This window comes from Hippopotamus amphibius, chromosome 5, assembly GCF_030028045.1.
Source record: "Hippopotamus amphibius kiboko isolate mHipAmp2 chromosome 5, mHipAmp2.hap2, whole genome shotgun sequence".
NCBI classification, from domain to species: domain Eukaryota; kingdom Metazoa; phylum Chordata; class Mammalia; order Artiodactyla; family Hippopotamidae; genus Hippopotamus; species Hippopotamus amphibius.
Window position 1 is genome coordinate 124308015 of NC_080190.1, and position 19506 is coordinate 124327520.

A 19506-nucleotide genomic window follows, 5' to 3' on the forward strand; every position below is an offset into this window, starting at 1 on the left:
TGCCAGGCTCAGGCTGTGTCACCCAAGGTGTCAAGAATGGTGATTTACAGAGATGAAGAGACTCAGCTCCTGCCCGCAGGAGTTCAGAGTCCAGTTCAATCGTGTCAGAAGCCCCGATGGCTCTAATTCCAATACCACACATACCTAAGGGTGGATTTAAAATCACAGGATACTTTCTGCAGGGCGGGCTGGTGGAGGTATTTAAAGTGTTGCCCCTACTTGCAGAAGGAACAGACTCCATCCTGAGTTAGAGGATCTGAAGTGGCAGATGGGTGACACTGTTTCAGAAGGGTGAGGATGCCTTCCCCCAATCCTGCCATCAGGCCTGGAGGCAAACAGTCTTTGGCCCTGGTCCTGGTTCAGGGACAAGATGGTTGCCTCTTCTATCTGACTGCTCACTTACAAAACACCAAGGGTTGGTTTCTGGGAAGCTGTTTGCTTTATTCATCAAAATTCTTTTGCCCTTATCAACCCTTGTATGCTCTATGAATCCTGCAAAACAACCTTGGGGCTCAGTGCTCCAAACTTAAAACTCTCACGGGCTCTTTTCCAATGCTGTCTCATGGTGTTTGAAATTTTGGCAGGGGACCTAATGTCAATAGTTGTGTGCAAAGTGTTCACCTTAGTTACCGCTGGTGAAATGATGTAAACATTGCTGTCTCTTTGGTAAATCGGGCAGCCTTTGAATCTAAAGTCGTTTAAGGGCAGTGGCAAGCTGACCGGTGAGCGTAGAAAACCAAAGTCTTGGCTAAATACGGCCTGGTTAAAAGACACACATACACACACACACACACACACAATTAAGTAATGCTTTGCATTTATATAAAACAACAGCAAGGAAAAAGTATTTTTAAATAATGAAGTATCTCGAAACTAGATGGCAAACTAAAAATGATGTAAGCCAGGGAGCTCTGAGAAGAAACAAAATAACAACAAACAGATTAAGTGGCCCCTTGGCACTTAGAGATATATTTTTAAGACCACCTAAACTTACAAATACCACTGTGACATAGAATTCTTCCACAAAATATGCCTGCGACATAGAACTAAGATGCTGCTGTTGGGATGATGACAGGTGTCTACTCACGAGGTGAGTGCCTCAGTCCTGTACACAAATGTCAGGTGGCAAAGCCCACAAGTTACTAACTGATGTGGGCCTTCCTGAGTGTCCCAAATTGTGATGGCTTCTCAAAGGGGGAGGCTGAGACCCTCTCATGATGATGGGGCAAAGGCTTGAGGAAGAAGGGTGCTGACCCACAGATCAAATACATCCTTGGCCTTTATTTTTATTGACTAATAAGTTGAAGAGATTCTTATGCTCAAATTTATTCATAAACTGTACAAGTTGGATGGACATGGTCATATTATAGTTCCTCAGTATTTCTAAGCTAAATTGATAAATATCGAAAAAAAATACGGAATCCAGATGAAAGTAATTTGATAATTTTGTAGGAATCTAGGAAAAAAGTTTGTGGTCAGAATATGTTCCTTTGTGTCAGATGAGAAGATTGCAAGCGAATTTTCTATACACAAACACACACAGTCACACATCGATGAAGAAAGGAAGGAAGGGAGGGAGGGAAGGAGGGAGAAAGAATCTATGACAAAGGAGGCAAGAATATATAATGAGGAAAAGACAGTCTCTTCAATAAGTGGTGCTGGGAAAACTGGACAGCTACATGTAAAAGAGTGAAATTAGAACATTTTCTCACACCATATACAAAAATAAACTCAGAATGGGTTAAATACCTAAATGTAAGACCAGAAACCATAAATCTCCTAGAAGAAAACAGGGAGAACACTCTTTGACATAAATTGTAGCAAAGGAAATAAAAGCAAAAATAAACAAATGAGACCTAATTAGACTTAAAGCTTTTGCACAGCAAAGGAAACCATTAATAAAGTGAAAAGACAACCCACTGAATGGGAGGAAATATTTGCTAAATTTGCTAATGATACAACCTATAAGGGGTTCATATGCAAAATATATAAACAGCCCATACAACTTAGTATCAAAACCCAAACAACCCACTTAAAAATGGGCAGAAGACCTGAATAGGCAATTTTCCAAAGGAGGCATACAGATGGCCAACAGGCACATGAAAAGATGCTCAACATCGTTAATCATCAGAGAAATGCAAATTAAAACCACAATGAGATATCACCTCACACCTGTCAGAATGGCCATCCTCAGAAAGACCACAAATAACAAATGCTGGAGAGGATGTGGAGTAAAGGGAACCCTCCTGCACTGCTGGTGGGAATGTAAATTGATGCAGCCGCTGTGGAAAACAGTGTGGAGGTTTCTGAAAAAACTAAAAATAGAACTACCATATGACCCAGCAATTCCACCCCTGGGTATATATCCAAAAAAAAAGCCCAAAAAACAAACAAGCAAAAAACCAAAAACACTAATTCAAAATGATACATGCTCCCCAATAATAGCAGCATTATTTACAAATTGCCAACATATGGAAGCACCGAAATGTCCATCAACAGATGAATGGATAAAGAAGATGTGGTGTATATATACAATGGAATACTACCCAGCCATAAAAAGGAATGAAATGAAGTCACTTGCAGCAACATGGATAGAGCTGGAGAGCTAAGTGAAATAAATCAGGCAGAGAAAGACAAATACTGTACGATATCATTTATATGTGGAATCTAAAAAATAAACTAGTGAATATAACAAAAAGGAAACAGACTCACAGATGTACAGAACAAACTAGTGGCTACCAGTGGGGAGAAGGAAGGTGGGAAGGGGCAAGATATAGGTAGGGGTCTCAGAGATACAAATGATTATGTATAAAATAAATAAGCTACAAGGATACACTGTGCAACACAGGGAATACAGCCAATATTTTTTTTCTAAAATAAATTTATTTATTTTTTGGCTACATTGGGATTCTTTTTTTTTAAAATTAATTTATTTATTTTATTGGCTGTGTTGGGTCTTTGTTGCTGCACAGGGGCTTTCTCTAGTTGCGGCAAGTGGGGGTTTCTCATTGCAGTGGCCTCTCTTGTTGCAGAGCACGGGCTCTAGGCACATGGGCTTCAGTAGTTATGCCACATGGGCTCAATAGTTGTGGCTAATGGGCTCTAGAGTGCAGGCTCAATAGTTGTGCATGGGCTTAGTTGCTCTGTGGCATGTGGTATCTTCCAGGGGCAGGGATCGAACCCGTGTCCCCTGCATTGACAGGTGGATTCTTAACCACTGCGCCACCAGGGAAGTCCCACAGCCAATATTTTATAGTAACTATATATAGAGTATAACCTTTAAATATTGTGAATCACTCTGTTGTACACCTGTGATTATACAATACTGCACATCAACTACATCTGAATTAAAAAAAAAAATTCAGCTCCCACACAAGGACATGAACGCCGGAAGGCAGGGCTCACTGGGCCCATCTTAGAGGCCTCCTACCACGGCGGCAGGGAGTCTGGATTCTGGGCCCAGGATGCCTGCATTCACTTCTCCACTCTCCAACTTGCTTCCCTTATAATCTTCATCTCTCTGTGCCTCAATTTCCTCACCTTTAACAAGGAGGTAGTAAAGCACCAACCTTCTTAGAGCTGTCACGAGGAGTAAATGAGTGCCAAAAACACTGCATAGCACTAGGGAAGCCTTATAGAAGTTTCAGTTATTGTTACAAGGGTTTGCTAATGCCCTGGGTTTCAGAGTGTTCTGGGGATAAAAATGGGAACTTTCTATATTAGTTTACATAGCAGGCAATATACTTAAGCGTGTTATCCACAGAGAGATGGTACTGAAAGGAAGATAAGTTGGTTGAACATGAAGAGTGGCAGAGCACAGGCTCCCCTCACAGGAAGGGCCGCAGGTGAAAGGCAGTGCTGGATGGGATGCAGAAGCCAACATCTTGTCGTGAAAAGTCCTGGAAGACAAAATTCTCAGAACCCAAAGAGCAGCAGCTTTGACCTACTTCTGGTGGTCCCTTTTATCTCTTGACTTTGCCCTTCAGAAAAAAATATATTTGAGAACTGCCCATTGTAGCCCAAGGTTACAGGATTCCAATAAAAGTAAAGTCAAAGTAAACATATCTCTGCAATCACTCTTGACCTTTGGGCACGGCTATGCCTCCCTACCAGACCTGAAAACATGCCACTGCCAACAAAGAAAATGTGGAGGGCACCCAGGACTCACCTGCCATGCTGGAGAAGCAGGGGAGGCGGCAAGTTGGAGGCCAGTCTCCAGCCTCTGGGAGGGTCACACATAAGGCACAGGGGTCCACCTCCCTAAACATGTCTTCTTCAGGTCATAGCAGGGTGAGAATTTTAGAGATTTTTATGACCCTTCTCCATCCCCCAACCGATGTGTTCAGGAGAAAGGATGTGTAAATCACCTAGAAGTTACTGCAATTAATGACAGTAGTTTTAATGACACATTAATTAATTAGTGATGGGAGGGAGATAGGAATTCCATTGAGATTTTCATAGATTTATTAAAGCAGGTTGAAATCGCAGGTGCCTAATTCCATTCAATATTCGGAACTGAGACATGAGAATAATAAACTTTATGCTTGTTATGTGTTGGACATGGTGCTGAGGACTTTCATGGATGGCCTCGTTTGACCCTCATAACCACCCAATGAGGTCTGAACTTCTATTATCTCTTTTTACAGATGAGGAAACTGGGACTAAAAGTTAAATAACTGACGGCCAACTATTGGTCGGAGCCCTCAGCCCCCACTGTAAAGCCCCAAAGCCCCTCCGCTGCTGGCATGAAGGGAATGCAGAACGCGTTAGTGATGGTTGGCTGTGGGTGGGTGTCTTTTCTCTCAGAGCCGGGGCCTAAGCTGAGCACGTACTGTTACTTTTGGAGAGTCTGGAGTTCCAGCAGGGCCACTAAGGACCAACACGGACACACTAAAGATGTTGGCGAACCAAAGGCTACGTCTCAACCCACCAGTCACTGATGAGATGGTGAAGGGATTCTTCCCTGAGGAACGCCCACTGGGTTTGACAGAAACAGTTAAAGGAGGAAGGGAGGAGCCCTGTTTTCTTCCTGTCCCAGCGCTCAGGGCACAGCGGTGGGGAGGAAGGATGGGGTGGAGCTGGGACAAAGGAGTGGAGGACACCGAGCTGCATGGTTAGAGGCATCCAGAGAGGATGTGAGTGTAGAGAGGTTCTGCTGTGCTATGTTCCGGCTGAGGACGGGGTGAAGGAGGGTGTGGACAAGGGCCGTCAATCCCTACTTGGAAAAAAGAATTCTGGTGGTCCCTGCCCCCCAGCAAAGACGGACCTTCGGGGCAGGTGTTGTAAGGACCCCCTGCCCTGCAGCCTGTGTGTCCCCTCGGCAGACCTCGCTCAAGGTCTCTGTGTGGGTCTCTTTATGCTCATGATCACATCTGAGGTGGGTCTGGGGCATCTGTTCTCCTTCAGGGTTGTGAAGGCCAGTTGGGTCCTGAGGTTGTTGTACTTTCTGCCACGTGGAGAAGGCTGGTGTGCACAGAGAGAGAAGAAGCTGACAGACAGGAGGGATGGAGAAGTAAGAGAGAGAGGCCTGACGCTGAGCTCCTGGGTCCAGCTGTTGGTGTAGCTCAAATAAACCCTTCCCATCCTACGTCCTAGATTCTCTTTAGATTTCGTGAGATTCTCCCTGAGTCCCAGCAACCAAGAGCCGTCATTCATATGGTCGTGCGATGAATCCAGCCAACAAAGGTGTCCTGTTCAATGTCACACTCAGGTGCTTTGGCCCAGACTAGAGTTCTAATCATTTTTGCCTCATTTTTGTTACATAAAATTCAAGGCAAATAGATCAAATGTTGTGGCTGACTTATGAGCAGATGCATTTAATTAAGAGGGATAGTCGATAAAAATGGGTCATAATCAGTGGCTTCTAGATACCCTGGTCTTGCTCCAGAAGGTCGAGTAGGTTTGCATCAATGATAAAAACACTCAGAACCATCAGTGGGTTGAACAGAATGTGGCAGATGCACCCAGTGGGATATTATTCAGTCTTGAAATGGAAGGAAACTCTGACACCTGCTTCAACACATGTGCACCTTGAGGACACTGCACTAAGTGAATAAGCCAGTCATATGATGAATACTGTGAAATTCCCCTTAAATGGGGTACTTAGAGTGGTCTAATTTGTAGAGATGGAAAGGAGAATGGTGGTTGCCAGGGACTTGGGGCAGGAGGACTGGGAAATTGTTGCTTAAGGAGTACAGAATTCCGGTTTTGTCACAAGAAGAGTTCTGGAGATGGGCTGCATGACAGTGTGAATGTACTTAATACTAGTGAACGGCGCACTTAAAAACAGTGAGGGTAAATTTTATGTGTTTGTACCACCACAAGGACAAAAAAATCAACTGGTAAAATCAATGCTGTGAAACCTTGCTGTTGTTAGAAAACAAGTCTAATTGTTGATAAATTAGTCTAATGTTAGACTAGATGATCTTCCACCCCAAATACTTCAAATTTTGATGCTAGCTATTATCCATTACTTTTCTCCCATCATGGTATACATGGAAAATCATTGAATTTTGGCACATGGGGTAACTGGAGGGCCTGCTTCAAGCTGGGGGTCGTTGGTCTGGGGGCTCCCATGGTCCCAGCACCCAACCAGCTCACCAGGCGCTGGCCCTCGCTGCCCTCCAGTTACCTGCTCACGCACACCTGCTGGGAAGCTCCCGTCCACTGGGTCTGTTCACATGATCATTACCTCAGTCAATGGCTTGATTCCAAAGCTGACAAAGCTGACAAAGCAAGTGGCATAACCTATAGTCTGAAAAGACGGAGTGGTTTTGCTCAGGTGGTTGTTTTGTAGCTGTTTTTATCTGCAAAGCCTTGAATGCCACAGGCGACGTGTACTTAATAGCAGCTGATTAGCCACTATTAGCTGGTCCTCAGATGTTAGCCGAGAGACACTAGATTGAAAATAAAAACAAGTGTTACTTGTTTATTAAAGTAGATAAGGCATGACTACCAGATGTTGAGACATTATTTTTAGGGTTCAGTATTACTTTTGAATATGAATACAAATATTAATTGGTTTTGGAAGAATGATTTCTTCTCCCTATCCAACCAGCCACAAATTCTATTGAAATAACTTAGCCTGGGGTGGGTATTTCCTGAAGCCATATAACAAGGAAAATATCAATAAAGCCCCCAAATAGGTCACTGGCATTGTGCTATGTCATTACATATTACATGTGAGTATACGTACATCCAAAACAAAGAAAAAGTTGTCTGTATCTTAGATCGAATATTGCCTCTGTCACTCTTAGAATCCATTTTGGCCTTTTGAAATAACGGTTTTGGTAAAAAATGTTTGAGATGGATGTTTCTGGAAAATGAAGTATGGCAGACTAAAGGTGATATTCCAGTCTTTGGAAGTAGGGTTGATTTTCCTCCCTTGGGTCTGGGTGGGCTCTGGGATTTGTCTGACGAGAAGCGATGCTCATTATGAAATGCTGGGTTACAAGAAATTCTGCTTGCCTAGAGATCCTGCTTTCTGCACACAGCAGGTTAGGTCCACCTGGGAGCTTGGGCATGCACAAACCATACTGACTTCTGGAGAGTTCTGACTAGAGTTCAAAACTAAAACAGAAAAAAAAAGAAATTCAGACATTTCCGACAAAGTTAGGAAAATGGGGACGAGAGTTTAGATGGAGTTAACCTAAGCTACATATGAGATAATTCATCCAAAGAAAGTTTAAATGATACTTAACTGAGGGCATAAATGACTAATTTGTTATATCTATATTTTATTTCTTTCCATTATGGTCACAACCCTCAAGAAATCCTGAAAGCATTTGGAGGTTGAAAGAATCTTCCACGAACTGAGCAATGTTGATTTCTCATCTGGGGACAAACACGCAGGCTTCTGAGTCAGCTTGTGATTATCATGATCACACGCTGAGAGGGGTTTTGGGGGGATGACTGCAAGATCAGGACAGCTACCAAGAGAGTGACTATTGTTCATCAAATTCCAAATTACTTCAAAAACACAGAGCCCTTACGACATAAACAGATGTTAGAACAATTGAAAGAAATAATCCCTACTTTACAGACCATTGAAGAACAAAGCAAGGAAGCCTTTAGTCAACAGAAGGGAGGGGCAAGATAAATGTATTATGTTGTATAACATTTTGCAGGAGCGAAGTGATTGTCTAAGGTCTCCCTGATGGTAGGTGGGGAATGAAGACTAGGCTTCAGGTCTATAGTCATTTTCTCTCCTATAAGCCACGCTGCCTCTGTACACCACACAGCTCCTGTGGAGACACAGCAGACACAGACATTTGAGAAACACCCAACTTCAAACACGTAATCCGGTGAGCCCACTGCCATGATGTTAATCTATGAAGACTCATTTGGAAAGCTGGTTCAAGCATCTGAATGAGATCAGGGGAGATGCTGTTTCTGTTGGCTGCTTAACTGAAGTGCAAAGCAAGCGAGCAAGCACTCTCTCCATGTGCCAGCCTCTGGTTCACGTCGGGTTCATCTTATGCGGGCCACACACTAGGTTCTGCAAGTGTTTAAAAACACCTATCTCAAATAGACCAGGAGGATGCAGAGTTGGTTGTATTGAGACGTGTTCATGAATTTAGAGTTATTTTCTTCTCTTGCTTTGGTTCGTCATGACGTGGAACTCTTCTCAAAGCTTATAAATAACAGATTGACACAAAGAGGTAATCTCATAACTATATCTATGAAGGACAGAGAAACCTCAGTAGAGGTGAAGTGTGCATTTGTGTGTATATTAGAAAGCTCAGAGATGGCAAGCATTGGCCCTGACCTGTAAAACCTCCAAAATTGACAGGAGCCGGGAGGTTATAGACAGCCTGCTCAACTCTGAGCCCAAAGGCCAAGATCAAGGCCGTTCACTGATAAGGGGAGACCTTGAACAGTATTTACTAAGGCCCTTTTCTAAAAGCACTACTGCTATTTGGGAACACTGAAACCAAACTGCACTTACATGTAGCCTTGACCCTTTGTGTGTGCCACTTCTTATGTTTACGCTGAGGTAGCTCTCTAGTCTTAGGTCTATGAACTCTAGGTAAATGGCATTAAAAAAAAAACAAAACAGATACTAAAGCCACACTTTCATGATAACCCAAACCATTACGTAATGACTGGGAGCAAGCTCTTCACAACGTCTAAGGCAGGCAAGTGCGACTGAATGAACTGCCCACCGCTTTCTACTGAGGCCCTCCATAGGTTCAGCTGAGGGGCTAAGTTTAGGATCAGAAATAGAAAAGAAGTCCCTGGCTCCACGTACTAGAGAGAGAATTTGGAGTTCCAGGGAGCACTGACCTCCTAACAGGGAGCACACAGCTGGCCTGATGGCCTGAGCCTGGGGGTGCAGCACAGAACAAGGTGGCCAAAGGAAAAATTCTGAGGGATGGACGGGGAAAGGAGGTTTGAAAATAGAATTGTTGAGTGTTCGACCCAAGTTGTTTTGTTGCTGTAATATTTCTTTCTCCTTTCCCTGCAATCTCTTTTTATTAGTGTCGGCTATCGAAGAAAGAAGGCCTTGTGTAGGGAGTTTTGTTTTTGCTGAGCTTTTTTTAGGGAAGGTTGGGGGGCGGTGAGGAAACCACTGTCTAATTTGACAACAGTGTCAATGTAGTACAGGACAGGAAACTCACTTGAGGGCAGCGGGTGACTGTCCATAAATCCACTAGTTAAATGGAAGCAAGGAGCTTGGGGCAAGGGCTTCTGACTTCATGGCACTCGGAATGGAAGTTAGAGCCAATCTCTCCCAGAAACTGGAAGGAGGGGAAACCATAGCTACTACTGGGAGAAGTACTTTGTTGCCTGTATATCTCTCTCTCTCCCCCTCTCTTTGGAAGGGAGTAGTTAACAAATATGTAAGTATCTTGACACAACTTTAAATTTTTCATCCTTGGGAGATGTTATCAGCTTCTATTTAATTTTGTAGATGAAGACATGCCAGCTCTGAGTCACTTTTCCAGGGCCACTCAGGGATTACCCTGAGATCTGGCTCGAGGGCCATGTGTATTCCCCTGGGCTACACACAGGTAACATGGGTCCCCTAGAACGGCTGGAAAGCAGTTACTTACCCTGGGGGCTGACTTATGCTGTAAAAGGCTCGTCTGCCATATGTTAGTGACTCTATTTATTGATCTGTGTATTCAGATCCCTAAGGAAATAGGTAGGAGATTTAAAAGGAATGAGTGACCTTTGCCCTATTACCATTTTCACTTTATCTTTCAATATTAGTTCTTCAACAGAGTCAGTCTTCCTGGGTGAATTTGCTCCAGAAAATAGAATGCTTCTGTTCTTTTTACAGAAATTGTAGGAATTGGAAAGTAAATATGTTGGAAACATGGGAAAGAATTGATTATGTGCAAATAAGAGACAAGTAGGCTGCAATCAAATAAGAGTTCAATAAATTACTGGAAAAGTAAAGAAAGCCAGTTAATACTGTAAATGGTTACAGGTGAGATCAGAGGCTAAACACAAGTAGCTGAAATATGTGAGTATTAATGATGCCAATGAGGATCTGGGATGGCGTTTAGAAAGAAGAGGTTAAGGAAGACCTTATCACCGCTGCTTCTGACAAGTGAGGGTGACAGAAGTCAGAGCGGACACTGGAGAACTGGAGGGTGGACACGGAGGCAGCTCAGGGGTCAGCAAAGCACGTCAGGGGCAAACTTGGCTCAGACCCCACCAAGGAGCGAGATATACGAGATATGGAGACATCATAAGTGTAGGAACACGCGAGGAGAAAGTGTTCTCCCTCTCACTTCATTAATGAGAGGGAGGGAGGGAGGGAGTGAGGGAGGGAGGGGCAAAGAGGGGGAGAGTGGGGGGGGAGAAGGGAAAGGAGGGAGGGAGGAAGGGAGGGAGGGAGGGAGGGAAGATTATTTTAGGAAAGAAACAGCTGAAGGAGATTAGGAAGAGTCAACAAGAAACAAGATACTGTCTTAAATGAAGAGCCACAAAGTGACAAAGTGGCAGGGATTGTTGAATTTTTTCGTGACAAAAGACCTAAGAGAAGTGGATAATTATGTAAGGGAAATACTCATTCTCCTCGTACACAGGGAATGAAAGAAGAATCATGAGTGGAAATAATGAAATCAAGTGAAAGCTTAAAACAGACAGGAACAAAGAAGAGATTTTTTTAAATGTAGAAGAAAAATAGGTTAAACATCAGGAGGTTAATGGGAAAAGCACAGTAGTTAGTTGTTAAACTGTGCGTTATCTCATATAGTTTCCATTACCTATCATAGGTAGGTATAGCACAGTGGGTAACTAAGGCATGGAGTTTAAATGCCTTGACCAGCTGGTAAATGGTGAAGTCAGGGGTCAAACCCAGGCCTATCTCCAAGCCAACACTTCACCATGATTAATTTTTTTTTTGTATTAATAAGCATGAACATTTTTGGAAAACTTTAGCACACATCAAATATTTCTATACAGCTAAAAACATTATCCCATTTCACAAAATTAATTACAATTTTCAATACACCCAGTCCATATTTTACAAGTCGCCCTCAAAACATGAGTTCTAGCTGGTCTGTCCAAATCAGGATCCAGTTCCAGTTACATCAGCCTAGTGGTGTCCCTTATCTCTCCTTTAATCTAGAAGAGTCTCTTTTTTTTGTGACACAGATCTGTCCTGTAAAATGTTTCATCCTCTGGGGTATCTGATTACTTCTCTGTGGCAGCTTTTAACATATTCTTCTATGTATTTCCTGTAAACTGAAAGTTACATCTCAAGGCTTGACAGATTCGAGTTAAACGTTTTAGTTGAGAACACATCCCAGGTGATGTGTAGGGATGTACAGGCAGCCCACCAGGGGGCGCACAGTACCTGGTTGTTCACCATTAGAGGCGCCAAGTTTGGTCCCTGAATTAGAGTGAAGATGCCCTTATTCTTCACACCGTACGATTTTAGTCTCATTCCTCCTCCTCCGTTGTACAGTTAAGATCTCCCCCTGTGTGATGAGTGTAATCTTTTTTGATGTTATTTGGGCAAAGCACATACAAAGTCCATTTCCCCATCCATCCCTCATCTAATAATTTTAACACCAACTGATAATCCTCCTCTGAGTCAGAGTTCATTAGGAATTGCAAAATGATGACTTCAACTTCTGTTCATCACTAGCTACCTCTACTGGCTGTTATTCTTCTTCAAGTACAGATTTCCCTTATCAACTAGGGCTCCTGGTTTCAAGAAATAAAGTTCTTCCTGGAAAGGCAGAATAAACACATAAAGTTTTCAAAGGAAGGGGTTGGTTTAAAGGCTACCTCCAATGGTGACAAAGAGACTTTAGTGACTCATTTGATAATCATGAATGATTTATGGATTTTCACGGGCCCAATGTATTTCAGTTAACTCTGATCTTGATAATTTGGCTCAAATGGTGGCAAATTAGGCCGGTGAGAACTACATCAACCTGGCTCGTGCCCTTTTGACATGACCCCATTGGTCTTTGAAAGCTTCTTTGCTTTTAGTCCCCAGATAACCTGGGCTCACCTTGTAGTTCCCTTTCTCTAACCTGGAATCGGCCATTTCTTCAGGGGCTCTGGCAAAATTTGAGCTAGGAATGGTAAGCAGTTTTTCCTCTCCTAATTAAACTGTAATCCTATGGCGAATCTTTTCTAACTTGACTTTTTTTCTTATCATAAATTTTTTCACATCATTATTCTACTAGACATTTTTCAAAAGACTGAATAGTGTCCTATGAAGGCACCATAATTTTTGTTGAATAGGTCTGTGCCGTTAGATTCTAACAAATTTTTTTTAAAGGCTGTTGAACACTAGGCCCAGGAATATTGTACTGGCCCGCAAAATTTTCACTGTCTTTAACCTATTGGTTAATGCTATCCTTTACCGGCTATTCCGCAGATATTATTGGACTAAAATGTTTTTAATAAGAATTCTCAAATTCTCTTACCAGTAGTCCCAAAAAAGCAACCCAAAAGGAAGAGAATAAACAAGTTATATTTTCTCTGGATTTACTTATTGGTTTCCATTGAGTGGCATCATTTGTCCATCTTTACCTCCGTCATAACATCTATAGTCTTGTTATATTGGTTAGTGCTTAATTCTGAGGAAAAGAATCAGAATTACGAACTGAAGGGCAGTGTTCTGATCTCCTGGTTCTGGAGATGAGAAACTGGGACTTGCAGAGGTGGTGGTGGAGGCCTGATGAGAAACTTAGGACGTCCACCTTTATGCCAGGTCTCTCCTTTTCATTTACAGTTCTGCCTCCCATATCTCTGTTGGTGGCCCTGTGGATGGTAAAGGTACATGCACAGTTTTGTAAGAGGGAAAGGAAAGATCAAAATAGAACTCACTGTGGTGAGAGCTACTGACTGCAGAGAGAAAAGAATGAAGAACTGAAATCCGAGTAATCAGAATTTAGCTACAGAAAACAGGAGGGGATATGGTGTGGGTAAAAAAACCAACCACACAAACAAAAAACCAAAACAAACAAACAAGAACACAGGAAAAAGAGTTAAGAAGTCAGTCTGTGGCAGTGCATTAAACCAGAGACTGTTGTATCAGGAGTTGAGGCCCGTAATGGGGCACGTTAATGCTTTGCAGGGAGGACGGGCAGTGGGTAAGACACCATGAGGGACACCTGGGCCACGTGTAATGGCAATATCGCACCGAAAAGCACAGGCCATTCAATACATTGACACTAGCCATATTTTTACGATTTAACATTGCTACACTTCTAAAAATGCTGATTATAATATTTAGCCAAGTAGTCCTTATCTACACTGCAAAAGGTCAAAAAAAGCAATGTAAATGATATTGATGTGTTCATAATTCTTAGTTCTTATTTTAACAACTAACTTTCATCCTCTCTTTATTTTATTAAAATAGCAAATCACTGTGTCATACACCTGAAACGAATATAATATTGTAAGTCAACTATACTTCAATAAATAAACCAACAGACCAACCAGCAAAGTGAAGGATAATGATGAGATGCTTTCCAGTGGCCCACACACCCTCTGGTGGAGAAAGTAAAAAAGTAACCAAATTCCCACACACGGATGTCCTAATGTTACCTTCTCAAAGGTAACTATGAGATTTTGTTTTACTATCAGCAACACCTTGATCTTTGTACAGATTAACACGGCCTGTGGACTTAGATACTTATTGCCAGATGATGACATACGAAAAAATTTTTTTCTTTACTCACTCTTTGACCACATATGGCTCCTCTCTGTACATACCTATTGCTGGGAAGAAATGTAGTTCTTTCTCCTCTGACATGCTGGGCTGTTAATTTTAAGATTGGCCGTCATCTTGTCAAAGAAGTTAAATTGTAATCAACAACAGCACGAATGATATTGTTAAATGCTGTCAGGCAACGGTATCTGCTGTAGAAAACACCATCTCTCTGTCCCATCCTCCCCCCCACCATACATTAGATGTTCGAAAGGCTGCACTAAGAACTTTTCAGAGTTCTAGGTTTATTAATCCTTTTGGCTTTCTTTCAAGATATTCTGGCTTATAGTTGATAAGGATACTAGATTCTTGTACTAGATCAATGTAAAAAAGAATTTGATATGTATACCTCCAGTTGAAAATAAAGACATACTGTTCTTGTAGAAATAGTGTCAGACCCTTTCAAATAGTCTGCTTTTTCTGTTACATCAGTCTTGATGTAATAAAACTGCTAGGAAGATGGCAAACATTGAGGAAAAATATAACAAAATGTTGAACTGCATTAGTTCACACAAGAGTTACTCCACACGAGAGTTAAATGGAACCAAAATTACCAAATCATCATAAAGTAACATCTCACCTGAGGATGTTTCTGGTGGGGAAACTAAGAGTTAACATATTAGCTGAACATCCTTTAGAATATCACTTCATATGCTGAAAATTACTTAAAGCGCTGAACACCTGCACTTCTGCAAACATTTAAATGCAATTATTTAGGTAAAATCTTAGCCTCAATTGGGCAAACATGCATTTAAAAGTGGAGCTAGGGGACCTATTTATAGGTATGAAAGAAAAAGCTTGTCGTAAATTATAAAAACCTCTAGAAATGCAAACATCTTTTATAATTTTATTTTCATTAATAGATTAAGGGAGATCTTCTTATTTTAAAAAATAATTTAGAGGAAGAAAAAATCCAGTTTGTGAATCGCCCAGGGGTCCTTTGCACCTGGGGAGATGAGATCAGATGAATTACATGCCACACACTCACCTAGGTGAGACCTGGAATCAAATGTAGCCTTTTTGCTGTTTTCATTACACCTAAACCCAAAGAATTAAGACTCCTATGGATATCATTTCGGGTTAAAAGTCATTTCTTATTTCCAGGACTGCACATAGACAACCCACTTCAGTTACCATTATAAGCTTTAGTGCCATTTCTCATGTCAAATATACGTAGATTTTGTACTTATGTTAAAAAAATGAAACATGCAAATTAACTAAGTACTGGTTGAGTATTTTAACCTACAAAAAGGGGTGCTATTTGGGAATATCAAAATTAAGAGGATTTTATAATAGCATTCTGAGAAATAATTTCAAGAAGAACACTGAAACTCATACATGTTTGCAGAGATCATGCTTGTCTGTTTATAAAGGTTATTTGGAAATCTGTAACTCCAGGTCATTTCTGCCTTCTTTGCTTGCGTGGAAGATTGGGTAATGTGGTTAATTTGGAGAACAAGAACGATATATAATGACCAGTGAATTTTCTTTGTAAGTTCAGCCAAATTGAGAGCATAGCCAAAGTCAACAGCTCCTCAAACTAGTTTGATCTCAGAGGCATGAGTGATGTGTAGTTCAGGCCTCGGTGTTACCTCATTTTCTGCAGCTTCTCGGTTAACAAGAGTGTTGCCATGTATTTCAGCACTCTCCCAATTTACTGTGATTAAATCTCATTACATCAACTTTCACATTTTGGGGTATCAGTATTAAAGTAACAAATGAGGATGGGGTATTACATTAAAAAATAAACTATCAATGACTATACACTAAATAAATTGTGATGTTAATAAATTAAATAGCTATTACAAGGTTAGCAATATTTTAACTCTGATATGAAGATAAAATCTGTAAGAAAAACCGTATTTAGTGTAAGGAAATAGAATTGAGCTTGCAGAGGGGTCTCCGTCATGCCTTTATAGAACAGTGTTCTTCTGTATCGCTAAACTTCTGGAATCACAGCCCCTGCTACCGGGGTTCAGACATGCCAGGCATCTCACCTCTGCAGGCTTCCCAGGGGCATATTCTTCAGTCCTCTTCACCCCACTTCTAAGCAGGGAACCACCCGGACCACTTGCTCACAGGTACATGTGCTCCCGCTCTTGGACTGAATCAAGGCCACCTTTCTAGATCACTTTTCTCCTTCTCCTTTCTTTAAACCCAGACAAAACGTACAAATGTTTTCTATCACCAGTATCGACTCTATTGGCACTATTTGGAATCTCTCCTTTTAAAATCATGAATGCCTATATTCTTCCAATGTTCAGAAGCTCCCAATCTTAATTCATTGATTTATTACTGATGAACCACTTACTGGATGACTCCTACCTTTAAGTTACTGTTCTAGGCTCTAAGGACACAGCAGTAGATTAGAAAAACTCCTGCTCTCACAAACTCACATTCTGAGAATCTGGGGGGATAAAGTTAATTAGTTTAGGGAGACCCATGTAATAGAAGTGGCCCCAGGGGCTTGCCCGTCACAGAGCTAAACCTCAATCAACCTGCTTTTATGGGAAACACCTGACAAGGAATCCCAACACACACCAACCACAGCCCTCCCATCAGCTTGGTGACTCACCTCACCCTAGAAAGTGGCACCTGCCAGCCTCGTAAGGAAACCCCCATCCCCAGCCAGTCAGGCCATTTCCGGGTGGCCTCTTCCGAAGTCTGTGAACTCACTCTTGCCCCCAAACCCCCCTCACTGCTCGTGGGGCCCTGTACCCCCCAGTCCATGGACAGTTTTCTCTTGGATAGAGGACATCAAACGCATCACTAAATTGTTTTAGTTTTATAATTGACAGGGAGAACAGGAAAGATTGCTTGAATGTTAGGAGATGGGCATAAAATTGAATAAATGGACACGGAGATATCGGTATTGCTAACGCTGTAGTCACAGGGGAGTGGGACTGAGAGAGACAAGGGGATGAGTTTAGATTGAAGCATGAGTTGGGGTGCGAGGGGTGGGTAGAAAGTAGAAGTTTTAGTTTTCTATCATTCTTGATCCTATCATAGGAATCACATTTAAGCTGAGGTCAGAGGGACACTGACCGTGAGTGACGTGCTGCCTGCCAAATACAGGATCCTGCTCCGAGTGAGCCTGCCCTCCACAAGTGTTAGACCCACGCAGTCATCTCCAACGTACGTGTCCTTGTCGCAAAAGAACCACACCCGTGCTTCATAGTAAAGAATGCAGTCAGATTAGTGTGAGTAGCCATAGAACACCTACGTACACAATGTTTCAAACAGTAACATTTACTGACATTTTAAACATTTATAACAGGTTTTTAAGGGGGAAAAAAACCCATCTCTCACCCTTGGTGTTATTATCATGTATTTATAACATGCATATATAAAACTTTTATTTGCATATAAGTTCACTACATTAATAAAAGTGACCACTTCACCTCAGGGAATGTTAAATCTGACGTTGATTTGTAGGAAGGATGAACATCTCTTTCTATAAGATGTTACTTCACCCTATTCCCTCCTGTGCTCAAAAGCCCAGACCCAGTTAAAAATCCCAGGCTGGGGGAAGGACCCCCACTTGTATTCAACTATGTTGGTGCTTTCACTTCCAAGCCTACAGATGTTCTGAATATCTGTAGTGTTTATAGTTGCTATTTCCTCATCAACATAGACTCTGGTAGAAAGTAGAAGTTTTAGTTTTCTATCATTCTTGATCCTATGATGGAAATGATAAAACCTGTTATCAACAGAAGAAACAAGCCTTTCCCACAAAAATGAAAACCAAAGCGGGAAAGATGTTAAATACAGAAACTACCATGTAGGACCTTTCGTAATGAACGGTGTTCTAAAAAGGACATTGAAAGATGCCCTATGCAGAAGAGGAAAATACAAACCAAAAAGCAAACGCAGAGGCATAAAACCAAAGGACATCCACTCATTGTAAGCACTCTTCTACCCCCAGGGTTAGAGCAAGGAAAGTCACCGTTGCAGGTACGACTGTATTGACATCTACACAAATAAACAGCAGTGCTAAGTGAGTTTACACTCAAGGAGGTAAAGGGCAGAAGTGAATTTTTGGAGGGAAAAAGGCAGTTGCCCCACACCTTTAATCTCATGGGCCTCTTTTATTGTTGCCTAATTAACACACCTACCTTCATTCAAGAGAAGTGCCAACCAAAAGCTGTCGCTCGACACCTGGCTCTACAAGGATGAAGTCAGTAGGCACTGCAGCTGCAGACCTTCAACACCGCCTGGTAGAGGAGTTCTTGGTGGAGATCAGGAATGAGGCATTTGTGCTCTGGGAAAAACTGGCAGCACAGGCCTTCAAATAGGTATTTTCAAGAGAAGATTTCATGAGCTCAAATTCTTGCATCTTCTCATATCTAGAAAAGCACTAAAATCATTAACAGTGACACCTGCTCCTCGTGACAGGCAGTGAGCCTCTGCTGAGATGTGTGCTTGACTGTAGGTACCCCCTCCACCCATCTCCTTGGAGCAGTTCCTCAGAGCTGAGATGCTGTCTCCCTGGCTATAGTTCTCATTTAGCCCCATACAAAACTTAACTCACAACTCTCCGTTGTGCATTTCTTTTCAGTCGACAGAAGCCAGCTGAAAAACTACTGTGTTGCTGACTGTGTGGTCTCTAGGTCCATGCCAGTAAGTTGGCGGTTATCTCCAAAGAAAGCAAGAAACGTCTTGATACACTCAACAAAATGGACTTACTTCCACCCTTCCCGTGGCTTTCCTTTCAGCAGCCTAAGAAGTCATTTGAAATCACTTAGGACTCAGGAAGTTTTCAGGTTGCAGCTCCCTAGAATGATTCTGAACGTCTTTGCTTCATATTGTGGAAAAACAAAATTCAAATGAATAAATTTTAAAGATTTTGACTTTATCGAATGATTCAGGAACAGGCAGCGTCCAATCTAGCAAATAGAAAGGAGCTCCCAGTTCAAACTGCAAGACTTCAGGCAGAAGAGGGCCCGAACAAGAAGGCAGTGAATACTAGGCAGAGAAGCAGGGTGGTTATGGCAAGGTCACTGTCTTCAGGGGGTGGCAGTGTCTATCAGACAGAGGACCTAGTTAGTGGTGATCAGATTATCAACTGACTGGTTGAAGATTCCATTTCTGGGAGAGCCCACGCTGTAATTAAGTCAAGTCAGCGTTTGGTGATGTGGGCCTTAGCATTTAGGGGCTCTGTTTTGGACTACACTCTTGTTTTTTAACAGTATAGAAACATTTATCTGAAAGAAAATGTCATCAAGTTCAAATTTTCTAAAAAACCACCTCCCCCCCCCCAGCTTTTTTTCCCCAGAGACTTAGATCATAGCTAAGTCTCTAAAGAGGCCAAATGGTTA